This window comes from Oryza sativa, chromosome 5 (genome assembly GCF_034140825.1).
Source record: "Oryza sativa Japonica Group chromosome 5, ASM3414082v1".
NCBI lineage: Eukaryota > Viridiplantae > Streptophyta > Magnoliopsida > Poales > Poaceae > Oryza > Oryza sativa.
In genome coordinates this window covers 4,518,019-4,530,831 of record NC_089039.1, presented here as the reverse complement: position 1 = coordinate 4,530,831, position 12,813 = coordinate 4,518,019, and positions in this window count along the sequence as shown.

Genomic DNA, 12,813 nt, shown 5'->3' with positions numbered 1-12,813 from the left:
GGTGCTTAACATCAGTACATTGCATCCTCAACATGAATCTTCCATAAACATAACAAACTCATTGTTTATAATCATGAATGTATTTATTTATTACATGATTGCTGCAAACTCCCGATTACACAATGATAAGTAGCGAACTGAAAACCACAAACGTGGCTGCTCATTTTGATTCTGGAGAGATATAGCTGGCATTGTTCTAGTGACTGCATCATCCTTGATTGGTTCTGTGATGATGTGTTAGGACTGCATATTGCTATAATTCACAGGAGAAGCTTCCTTCTGATTGCTATTTGAAGCAGAGAACGATCTTCTGCTTGGTATCGCCCTCCTGAGATTGATTGCCCTTCGCTTGACCTGGAGTAGGTCGGGGAGAGAAACAACTTCTTCCATCGACGACAATTCATTGCTGAGGCTGTCGGTGCCGAGAATGGTTGGTGCTGAAGGTATTATCGCTATGATTTACTGCAGAATCAGGTGCAGCAAGAGGAGCATTGGTGTTGTGGATGATATCGTCGATGTTGCTGTTGGAGCTGACTAGCTGATGAGACAATCGTAGAGTTGTTCGTTGGATTTCTGCGGTCTTGGTCAACAACACACTGAGTTGGCAATCCTTGGGCACATGGTTTGTACCTTCGCACAGAAAACATATGACCTTGCGGGTGGGACACTCCCCTGGTGGATGGTCTTCTTCGCAATAAGCGCAGAGTGTGAGACACATGCTAGCAATGTGTCCAATTTCTCCACAACGGGTGCATGCCTTTGATTCCATCTCTTCCTCGCCGAGATGTCGGGGAGACTCATCTTCATCATCCGAGGAGACTTGATCTGACCCTTCACTATCAGATACTCTGCCACCATGGCTTAGAAGGTGCTGGGTCAACTGTCGTGCACCTCGGAAAGTATTTCCTTTCTGACGTCTAGGAATAGTTATCCCTGCTGGAGGCCATTCGGTGCTGGTAATAGTCATCTTACGTACTTCTTCTTCAGTTCGCATCGGTGCTTTTCTCTTCTGATTCTTACTCTTCTTGCCTTTGGCTTGCTTAGTATGCGACCCCACGTGGTACGAGAGGCTAGGGGGAAAGCATTTCCCGGGATTCAATGGGTTCTCTCCGTTGAGCTCTCTACTTTGCACACTAGGCTGCAAGCTTGACTTGGTGTGAGGAGGCTGGTTTAGCGATGCCTGCCCTGTTAAACCAAAGGAAGGGGCTTCTTTGGCATATACCCATGGACAATTCAGGGCATAGTGTCCTTGCTCTCTACAATCATGACAAAAGGGGACATCCTCTCCTGGCATTGGAAGCTCATTGACCTGGGTGGCAAATGCTCGATCAAACACATACTGATTTTGGTCTTGACTTCCAACCAATGGTAGCTGTGAACTAAGCAGCGTGCTTGGAATGGACCAAGGGTGTGCCCTTGTTAACTCTCTTGAGGCCAGTGGTGGATTGAGTTGAAAACTTGAGTTACTTGGGGCATACCCGCTGACATTCTTTCCTTTTTCTCTGTTAAACATCTGTTACAGGGATTGAGGTGAGAGAGGAAACAAGCCAGGAAAGAATAGACCAGAACTAGGGACAGGACCTTAAAGGAACTAACTCTTCTTGCTGATGTGTTGTTTGTTTCACTTATTCTGCAAGTTGATTAAGCAAACAACCTAGCATGGTTACATCACCACCCACCGATGCAAACCACGCGCTACACACACAAGCAAGGAAACACACGACAAACGAAACACTAGAGGGTGGCTTAGGTTCTGCGACGGGTTCTCCAAGATCTTCGCTCCTGCTTCACAGCTGGCTTCACTGCTTCCTTCGCTTCGCTAGCGGATCCTGCAGTCTTCCGGAGCTTCGGCAAACAACTGACGATGTCTTCTTCTTCGCAAAGCTGACCATCTAGTACTAGTTGAAAATCCGAAGAAGGAAGAACGGAGTAAACCTTTTGCAAATAGCATTAGGGGAAGGAGAAAAAGGAACTTTCGCAAATAATTTTATTCATAAAATATGTCCTTAGGTTTTATCCACTTGGCTTATCCTACAGTCGAGATGGCTCTGATACCAGCTTGTCGCGACCGGGAAAATTGCCTTTTCCCGAACGCTAGTGTATTAATCCCCGTCCCAGGAAAAGCCGGGGTACACCACACAAACATGATATAAAAGACACATCTTTATTATATCGACAATATTTACATTATTACAAAGGCGCTTCAGGCCTGGCAATCAAAAATAAACAGCAGCGGACTAGCGGGCCTACGGCTCCATCTTCACAGGCGCTCAACTGGGGTATAAGCCAGGACTCCACCTAAGACATCTTCTCCAAAGCTTCTCTTACTGAAGAGGGGAAGGATTGAGCAAGAATGAGTACAACCACAGTACTCAGCAAGACACACCCACAAATGCAGAATAAATGCAAGGGAGTACAAGGGAATAATAATATAGGGATTAAGTTTTGCAGTAAACAGCATTTAAAAGTCACTTAGTTGCCCAAAGCTATTTTGTAAAGACGATCCTAGAGCTATACAATATTATTAATCAAGGCCGTGAACCCTCACGAACCTGCCTTAACCCAAGGCCTACGATGATTCGGACCGAACTGGCAACCCGACCTGGGTTCCAGCTCGTCCCAAGCCAACCCAGGCCAACCATTCCATATTTTAGTTGTTGAGCAAATTTTAAGAATTAAAACACTGACTTGGGTACATTGCTAGGCTTGCCCATATCCGAGGGCTCGGCTATTCGAATAGATTATACTCTGATCAGAGGTGTACATCTTTACCCACAAGACACATCTTCCTCACGTGTTGCCACGTGCCACATACCACCACGGTATACGGACGGAAGACGTGACATAGTTTCCAACCCATCCTAGCCTTAGACAAGAGTACCGACCCAATCCTACCTACGGCCGGGATACCCGGGACAGGCAGGCAGAACTGAGCCCCTAGCATTGGGCACCAACCCTCTGCCGTATGACATCTCGACTACCGGGCCGCAGCTCGTGTAGCCTTCATTTGCCCTGGAGAATGTCCATCGACGCCCGACTTCATCCATCTCCAATCCGTGTACTTTTGTTTATGACTAGACTGAGCCACAAACTAAGCCTTACCCATTAGACATGTGGAAGTACGGTAGTGCTTTGCAACAGAGGCCCGAGCTTAATCCTTATAGTGGCCGGGGTGCTACTTCCCACAACTGGCATGCACCCAAACCCCACCGAAAACAGGTTTTAGGGGTTTTGAAAGAGGAAGAGAGGTGTGTGTCCAATTCCAACATAAGCCAACCATTCCAAAGTGTCCAAATGATATGAGAATTCCCAAAGTCTAAAGTTATAAAACCACCTAATGTTGTCCTATTTAATCAGCGAAGCATCTACCTAAATTCATACTAGTGGAACCAGGAATAGAGTACCCACTAGTTGGGGTTTTGTTTATTCTAGGGTGAACAAGGAAATAATAACAATAACAATAATAATAAGGTCATAACAAAGGTAAATAGGTATGGCTAGATAAAACAGTGATAACGCGGGAATTTAAATAAAGCGATAATGCATTAATTTAAATCAAAATAATTTTATAAACTGGGATTCAATATGCTCAAGGATGATGTGACTTGCCTTGCTCGCTTTCCCAAACGCCGGCTTCAACTTCCACGAAGAGCGGATCTTCCGAAGCTGCAGCGTCTACACGACCAACGGAAAAGAAAAGGCTTTTACTCTAATAAACTCCAAACAACAAGCAGGAACAAAGCACAAAAATGGGTTCTTTACTTCTTAAGGAAAAATTAGAGACTTGAACGGTCCAATTCCGAGTTCAAATGGCCAAGATATGGCCATTTGAAGTTTATATGCTCTTTAAATGGATATTTACGAATTTCTTCATTTAAATTTTAATTAAAAAAACCTATTTATTGCGTCAGCCGAGGGAGCGGGCGCGCGGACCGGGTCCACGGGAAGTGGGGCCCACGCGTCAGCCCCACGGTCCACGGTGGACCGGGCGCACGCGGCTGGCGGCGGTCGGCGCCGTGGGTCCCGCGCGTCAGCCGCACCCGCGGGCGCGGGCGGCTGACGGCCGGGCCCACTTGGCAGCCGCGAGGGCGCACCCGAGGGCGGCCTCGCCGGCGCGGCCGACGGGAGTGGCGCGCACCCGCGCCCCGATGGTCGCCGCCGGCGACCACCGGCGCGGCGGAGCGGCGCCCGAGAGAGAGGAGGGAAGGGGGAAACGAAGGGGACGGTCCACGGCTCACCCCGGGACAACGACGACGACGAAAACGGCGGCCGGAGCGGAGGAAGACGGCGGCGCGGTTCGGGATGACGATGACGACGGTGCTCCGGCGGTCGGCGGGCGAAGCGGAGGCGCGGACGGAGTCGGCAACCACTCGGCGAAGCGGACGGAGGGGTCGCCGAGTCGGAAGGAGGACCGGAGCGACGTCGGCGGCGAACCGAAGGTCGACGGCGACGGCGGAGAGAGAGGAGCACGGCGCGAGCACGAAACCGACGGCGAGAGCGAGCGGCGAGCGGCGGAAACGGAAGAGCGAAGCACGGGGATCGAATATATAGCAACGGGAGGGGGAGAGCGCGGCCGGGGAGAGAGGAAACCGCGCGCGGAGATCTCGGGCGCCATTGAAGACGCCGGCGAACTTCGCGGGATGAATCCGGACGAATCCGAGGGAGAGAGAGAGGGAAAAGAGGGGGAATCGGGAGAGGGAAACGCGGGGAGTAATTCCCCCCTCATTAAGGCGCGCGGGGAAGGCGGGATGCGGCGGATTCAGCGGCGGCGGCGGCGCTAGGGCACGGGCGGGCGGCGGGAGCGGCGGGAGGAAGGCGATGACAGGTGGGCCCCACCCGTCAGCGAGAGTGGCGGGCGGGCCCGCCTGTCAGCGGCGCGCGCGCGCGCGGGGAGCCGATGGGCCGCGGGAGAGGAGAGAGAGAGAGGGAGAGGGAGAAGTGGGCCGAGCCGGCCCAAGAGGGAAGGGGGGGAAAAAGAACTTCTTTTAAGATTTTCTTTTTATAAACCTTTTTAACTTTGTTTATTTCTTCTCAATTATTATTTGTGCTCTGAAAATTCCACTAAAATTTGAGGGCTCCTTTTAGACCAAGGAGAATTTAACAAAAATTCTCCGGGCCACATTTGAATTTTTCTTGTACGTATTTTAGGGTTTGCCAATTCTTTTCGAATTTTAATTAATTCTATTATTCCTTTTAGAAGATGATTTTTATTTTGGGATGAATTTATCAGGACGTGACACAAGCTCATAAGGTTACGTCGTCTCTTCCTTCCCTTTGGGGGAGGTTGTCAGAAACAAAGACGTCGTCGGCCGAATCACTAAATGGTAGTCGAGCTAAGCCAGTTAGATGTACACTTCGTACCAAGGATAGCCATCAAATCTCAAGTCCTAGCCGATTTCGTAGCCGACTGGACTATCCCAGAGGATAGACCGGCCAGCCAACTAGACAACGAAACTTGGACCATGGCGTTCGACAGCGCGCTCAACAGCCAAGGAGCAGGAGCAGGAGCAGGGTTCATCTTGACATCCCCTTCCGGAGATCAATTCAAGCATGCAATCCACCTCAATTTCAGGCAACAAAAAACACGGCCGAGTACGAAGGCCTACTCGAGGAGATAAGAGCAGCAGCTGCACTCGGTGCTAAGCGACTAATCGTGAAAGGAGATTTCGAACTAGTTGCAAACCAAGTACATAGACTACAAGTGCTCTAACCCCGAGTTAGCAAAATACCTCGCCGAAGTTTGAAAGCTGGAACGTAGATTTGACGGGATCGAGGTCTGACACGTCTACCGAAAAGACAATGTCGAGCCAGACCTCGCACGCCGTGCTTCTAGATGAGAACCACTCGAGCCCGGAACATTTCTGGACATCTTGATGAAGCCCTCCGTCAAAGACACGCACGACAAAAGCATCATAGCCAACACCGACATTCCGTCGGGGGTTGCAGAAGTTGCATACGTCGTTGCAAACATTGAGATAACAGACGACTGGCGTATTCCGCTAATAAAAGTCCTGGAATCAGACGAGCTACCGGACGACGACACGGAGGCAGAGAAGCTATCCCGTCAGGCCAAGATATATTGCATGATCGGCAGAGATCTATATAAGAAGGCCCCGAACGGTATCCTCCTCAAGTGCGTCTCATCCGATGACGGAAAAGCTCTCCTCGTCGACATCCATGAAGGCATTTGCGGATCACAAGCCGGCGGACGTACCTTGGTCGGCAAAGCTTTTAGACAAGGCTTTTTCTGGCCAACAGTCTTAAAAGACACCTGTGACATTGTGCAACGATGTGAAGCTTGCCAGTTCTTTAGCAAACACACCAAGTTGCCAGCACAGGTGCTCCAGATTATCCCTTTGACATGGCCGTTCTCGTGTTGGGGGCTCGATATACTAGGGCCATTCCCACGAGGACAAGGGGGCTACAGATTCCAGTTCGCGGCAATCGACAAATTCGCTAAGTGGATTGAAGCAGAGCCAACACGAGAAATCAAAGTCGACAACGCCATAAAATTCATCAAGGGGATATTCTGCAGATATGGATTGCCTCACCGCATCCTCACAGACAATGGCTCCCAGTTCACTAGCGGCCAGATTACTGCATTGAGCTAGGAGTCAAGATCTGCTTCGCCTCAGTATCCCATCCTCAAAGCAACGGACAAGTCGAGCGTGCCAACGGAATAGTACTCCAAGGGATCAAAACCTGCGTGTACGATAGGCTCATGGCCTACGACACAAAATGGGTAGAAGAACTCCCGTCAGTCCAATGAGCCGTACGAACCACGCCGACAACATCCAACAAGGAAAAACCTTTCTTCCTCGTGTACGGATCAGAAGCCATGCTCTCCACGGAGGTACGGCATCAGAGCACACGAGTACATAAATATTCCGATGAGGAACAGGATGAAAGACGAAGTGACGATGTGAATCTACTCGAACAACATCGTGAACCAACAAGCCCTACGCCGATATCATGAGAGGCGCATCAGAGCTCGCACACTTGCCATCGGCGACTACATCCTCCGACGAGTTCAAAACCAGGAAGGTCGGAATAAACTCTCGTCCAAATGGGAAGGACCGTACACGGTGGTGCGAGTCTTACGACCAGGTGCGTTCAAGATTGCAGATGGTGAGCACCTTGAGTTATCCAACTCTTGGAACATTGATCAACTACGTAAATTCTATGTATAGAATCAATGTATCTCAGTAATATCAAGTAAATTTCCCAAAGGTATTTTTTGAATACTTCATGAGATAGTTTTCTACCCAGAGATCCCTTACCACGACAATACCTACTATTGAAATCGAACCTAATGTCCCTTTATGCCAGTCCGACAAGCCTCCGAGAAACCTATGGGAATTTCGGCTGGGGACGCCCAGAGCAGATAAGGCCTTGTCGGACCCTAAGAGCCAAACGACCATGTCAAACCTAGTCATGTAAGAGTGCTCAATGATGGCGCATTAACCAAGCCGTGTAATCGGAAATTGACTTTTCCAACCTCACGGCTAGGGGCTAGGTAATCGCGTTTTCAAATAGGCAAGTTTCGGGTCATCGAGCGTTCTCCTCGGATAACAGATTTCTCCGAGGAGAAGGCTGGGGGCTAGGGAGAGTACCCGACTCAACAATAGGCAAAAATAGCCTGAATAACGAGTAGTACTCGCACATTTCATACACCATTCAAACACTTAGTAAATAGATTTCTGTTCTATTTACAAAAACTTAACATTTATATTACAGACACTCCTCTAGATATTTTTTTTCTACAGGGAATGACGTCTACCAAGAGGGCCATTGCCAAACCATCGACAAAAAGACCTTCTCGGCAAGGGGAGCAAGAGAACGAGCCAGATGGTCAACTTCACTCGCCGACAGTCGAGAACGGGCAAATCCCTCACGCAAGAACCCGAGATTCATATGCGGACGTGGATCTCGGATGCAGGCGAGTACGTGACCCCCGGCATAACGGCTAGCGCGGCGGCACTCCTCCTTTAGGCAGTTGTCGATCCGCCGTCTGACATCCTCTAGCTGGGCACACGCACCCCTCATCCAGGATAGATACCCAACTGTCGTCTCCTCGGGCTCTGCACGATCAATCTTGAGCTGCCGGTAGATCTCCAACATGGAGATACAACAGCTCTTCAGGTACGAGTTCAACCAGACCTTGCGCCCTCAGAGCGTTTCAATAGCCTGATCCTTCTTCACGACCACGACGGATCGTTCGAGCTCTGCCACCTTAAACTTCGTCCTCCAGTAGAGAACTTGTCGATCTCGCTCGCCAAGCGTGTTCCTGAGATCTACAAAGGGCAAGGGTTCAGGGAGTTTTGCCCCGTAACAAGTAAAGCTTCAGGAGCAAAAATCCTAAGATATCCCACCTGAGATCTCTCGGAGGAGCGAGGCCACGTCGAGATCTGACAAGCCAGATGCGGCATTTACATCCACAGACGCGCCGATGACCCCACCAATGTCCGACGAAGGCATTCCACTCAATGAAAATTGGTTCGTCGCATCGACATCAGGATGTCCGCCTTGCTGGACGTCCTCAGGATCAACATTTCTATGAGAAGGAAAACATGCTACAAATAAACGAATCAAGAACATCAAGAAAAGGAAATTGTTCCACCAAAGACAACACAAAAGAATCTACACAGAAGGAGCACAAAGCAGAGAATTACTCCTCGAAAAGTGGGAGGACGGTCTCCCCAAGATCCGCCACAACGGACATCACGTCCTCACGCGTGGCATCGTCAGCCCCCTTAGACAAGATCCCCTTAAGATCGGCGTTAGGGAGAGCGAGCTTCACGCAAGCGAGGACATGACAGGCCCCCGTGTGGATCCCGTTGGAGATCTCCTCCGAGACCTTGGCGGCATGCTTAGACGGGATGACCTCCATCTTCGTCGCCAGCTCTCCTAGCGCCGATGTCAGGGAGGTCTCGTTGGGGTGCGCAGGGATAGAAGACTTCACGCTGCACTCCAGGGCTAGCTGGTGTAGGCTGGTGAAGCTCTTCCGAAGCTAGTCGCCAATGGAGAAGATATGATCTAGCAGATCGCTCATCCTCTTCTCCAAGCCAAGACGTTGCATCTCGTTGCCGGCCACGATCTCCATCTTCTGAAGGTCGTCATGGGCGACTTCGAGTTCTGTCTCCAGCTGTGCCACCCTCCCGTCCGATGACATAGCATGGGCCGTCAAGCGGTCCATCTGAGCCCCTACCTCCCGAGAAGTGTTCTCAAAGAGGCGGCGGCACTCGGACATCATGTCAGACCAGTCCTATGGCCCTGAAGACGGCACCACAGTCGTAGTCACGACAGCAGGCTCGGCGGACTCGGCAGCAGCAGGTGCAGACTTCGCACGAGGAGAGGTGACAACGGGAGTCCCGCTAGTCACCACCTCATCGCCGCTCTGCGCGGAGGTCGTTGAAGCTTTCCTGCAAGTACAAGAAAACATCCCTGATAAGCTCACAGACGCGATAATGAAGAAGGTCAAGAGATTCACTTACTTATCGGCGGCCCTCTTCACTAACCTCCTCTTCAGAGGAGGGGGGAGGCCACCAGTATCCTGAGTAAAACAGCAGATCACGGCTTTACTTCATCATCCAACGAAAGAGAAAAAGACAACGGACCGAGAACGATGGGCCTTACCTTAGATCCGCGGACTTCTGTCGAGATCCGGCGGAGGCGCTTGACCGAGCCCACGGCTTCCTCTTGGTCCCACTCCCCCATGCGGTGACAGGGACAGAGGGAGCAGCGGCGACCTCCTCCACAACCTTCTCCTTGAGGGAAGCGGAGGCCTAGTGATCGACAAGGGGACCGATGACGTCCATCAATGGCAGGACCTGCAGGAGTTGAGGTCAACTCGATCCTTCGTTGAACAAAGAAGCAAGAGGCGTTCGTTCTCACTCACATTGATGGCGGCGACCTTCTCCACTTCCGGCCGGTCGCAGATAGGAGTCGGGATCTCCTCGGCCTTGGAGGCGGAGGTAATCACCACATTCCCCACTCGCTGCACCACGGCGTCGTCGGAGAGCGCTGCGGAAAGGGCAAGTGATTCAAGTTAGGTCAGAATACCAAGATAATATTTATGCGAGGGTGAGCAACGATGACACAAGAACGAGTACCCCGTGACGAGATCCGCGTCACGTCTTCCGTCCCCGTGTAGCCGAAAATGGGATGAGCGCGAGCTTGCAGCAGCTGGATCCGACGGCTGACAAAGTCTTGAGTGACCTCATAGCCGGTCAGCCCATGCTCTCAAAGGTCGCTCACGATGACAACAAAGGCTAGGAGGGAAGGAGTTAGAAGGGGTTTGGAGGTCTAGCTATCAGAACGGTCAGGTTGATTCTCGGGCACAACAAGAACTGGATCAAGTTCCTTACGCTTGATGTAAAACCACTTGGACCGCCATTGGCCCCGAGATGAGTGGTTCTGGAAAGGAATATATCTCGCCTTCATGCCGTCACGAAGGCGGAACCCACAACATCCAGACACTCGGGTGCCCTCCATCCAACGGAGTTCGTAAAAGAAGCGAAAAAGGTAGATGAAAGGCACTACCCCAATGTAGGCCTCACAAAGGTGAGCGAAGATGCTTAGGAAGGCGATGGAGTTGGGGTTGAGATGCAAGAGAGAAAGACCATAGAAGTTCAATATCAACAAAAGAAATTCCGAAGGGGGAGGTAAAAAACCACAACGGACGAAATCCTCTACCACTACCATGCGGCCTAGACCAGGAGAGGGTTCAGTACCTCCTTGTTCTCTCGCCATGGTTTGCTTGGGAGGGATAGCCCCGTCTATATAGAGCTTCTTCAGGGAAGCCGTATCGGAGGAAGACTTGCTGAGGTCCGCCATCGGATGAGGATCACCAGGGGAGGACGAAGGAACCTAGGGAATTTTGGGGAAGACGAAAGGTTTGAGACTATTGGAGAATTGGAAGATTTTTTGGCAAACGGACTTGAAATGGATCCCAAAAATCCCTTTAATAAGCGCACTACCTGGCGGTCAGAATTTTAAGGAGAGAGATTGCCGCTGAAAAATCCTGAGGCCTGTTAAGGGCAGTTGTTCAGACTTCAATTCAAATTCATGTTTAAGCTGTCGGACTTCCATATGTGTTGTCGGTAGCTTCTAACCTTCCCGGCTCCGCACCGAGAACGACCAAGTGAGCACGACAAGCCACTAACAAGAGAAGTCATGGATGACAACATGAATTCATTTGAGTTGAAGTCAGGGGCTACTGTCAGGGTTACGGATAAGGCATACCTCCTATCCTACGACTTATGGAATATACCGATAAGGTATACCTTCACGTATACGGGTTGTTTCTGTATATGTTGCGTGGAAACCATTTCAAATTATAAGAAATATCTCTACGAGTCAAGTGATTTCCAAAGTCCTACTCGGAAGGTATAGAGTTTATGTTATACCGTACTAGGTCCGATATCCTCAAACCTTCCTTGGGGATCAGGATGATCGACAGTATAAAAGGGACCCCCTGGGAGAGGTTCTAGGGATCGAATTCCATCGCCAACACACCCACCAAAGTTATGAAGCCAGAGTACGTGGAGCCAACTCGCCGGGAGATCACGTCGAATCCCTCGACTACGATCTCGTCGGTACCATCTGTTTCGACTACTGTCTTTGTAATTTGTTCTCGTCATCATCAATCCCATATAAACTGGACTAGGGCTATTATCTGATAAGGGGACTGAACCAGTATAATCCTTGCCTTTTATCTACTTGATGTCGTACTACGTAAACCCTCGTTCCAACATACCCCAATCCTCTACTTATCCGGTCCACGAGTATCACTCGTCGACAAATACATGCACAAATTTATTTGCGAAGTGGCTGATTTCTATATAGGTTTGCATATTGCTTTTTGATATTTGATCAGTATACCTGAATGAAATGGTTCACTGTGCCCAAAAATGTGTTCATTGGTGCTGACATGGTTAATAAGTTCTTATATCCCCTGTAGATAGACTTGTGAATATGAATGTATCAGAATAGCTATGACACTGACAGGTCACTTCGATCGTCCTGTTTACAGTACTTTTCTTTACCATGGCTGTGTTTAGTTCCATGCCAAAATTGGAAGTTTGAAGAAATTGGAACGATGTGACGGAAAAGTTGGAAATTTATGTGTGTAGGAAAGTTCAATGTGATGGAAAAGTTGAAAGTTTGAAGAAAAAAGTTGGAATCTAAACAGGGCCCATGTATGAGTAGCAATATCTATGAACTGAGGGAAGATCAAATATAATGGCAAATCAAATGAGTCACAAGGACACAGATAAGATAAAAAAACACCAAGTCACCAACTAGAGCTGCTCTCAACTAGGTGTGAAAATGTATGTTTTGAATTTAGTCTTGATCAATTCAGGTAATTCTAGATTATAAGCCCCAAGAAAATATGAATTTTAAATTACTCTAATTTTTTTCACACACACTATTTTTCATATAAAAGTCAAGTTATTTTTCTCCACTTCCCTCCCTCTGCTAATTTTTCACTTCGTATATTGATCATTAGCAGAAGAAAATATTCAGCTGTCGGGTCCCGAAACTAATGATTTGAAAACCGACTTATTTAACTGTATCAAGCCCTGTATCGTTAGATTGATACAGGTTCAACGATCTGGATCTTCATCGCGTATATTTGGTCAAGGCTCCAAAAGAGATGTTATTACATAAAATAATAGGGTATTTATAAGGTTGTGGCTAACTACTACAGCAGAAGCTATAGAATGATTTAACTCTAATGTTTGGCTATAAACTTAAACCATCTATCTAATCTCTACTTGAGAATTAAGTTAGAATAAAACTAACTTATGT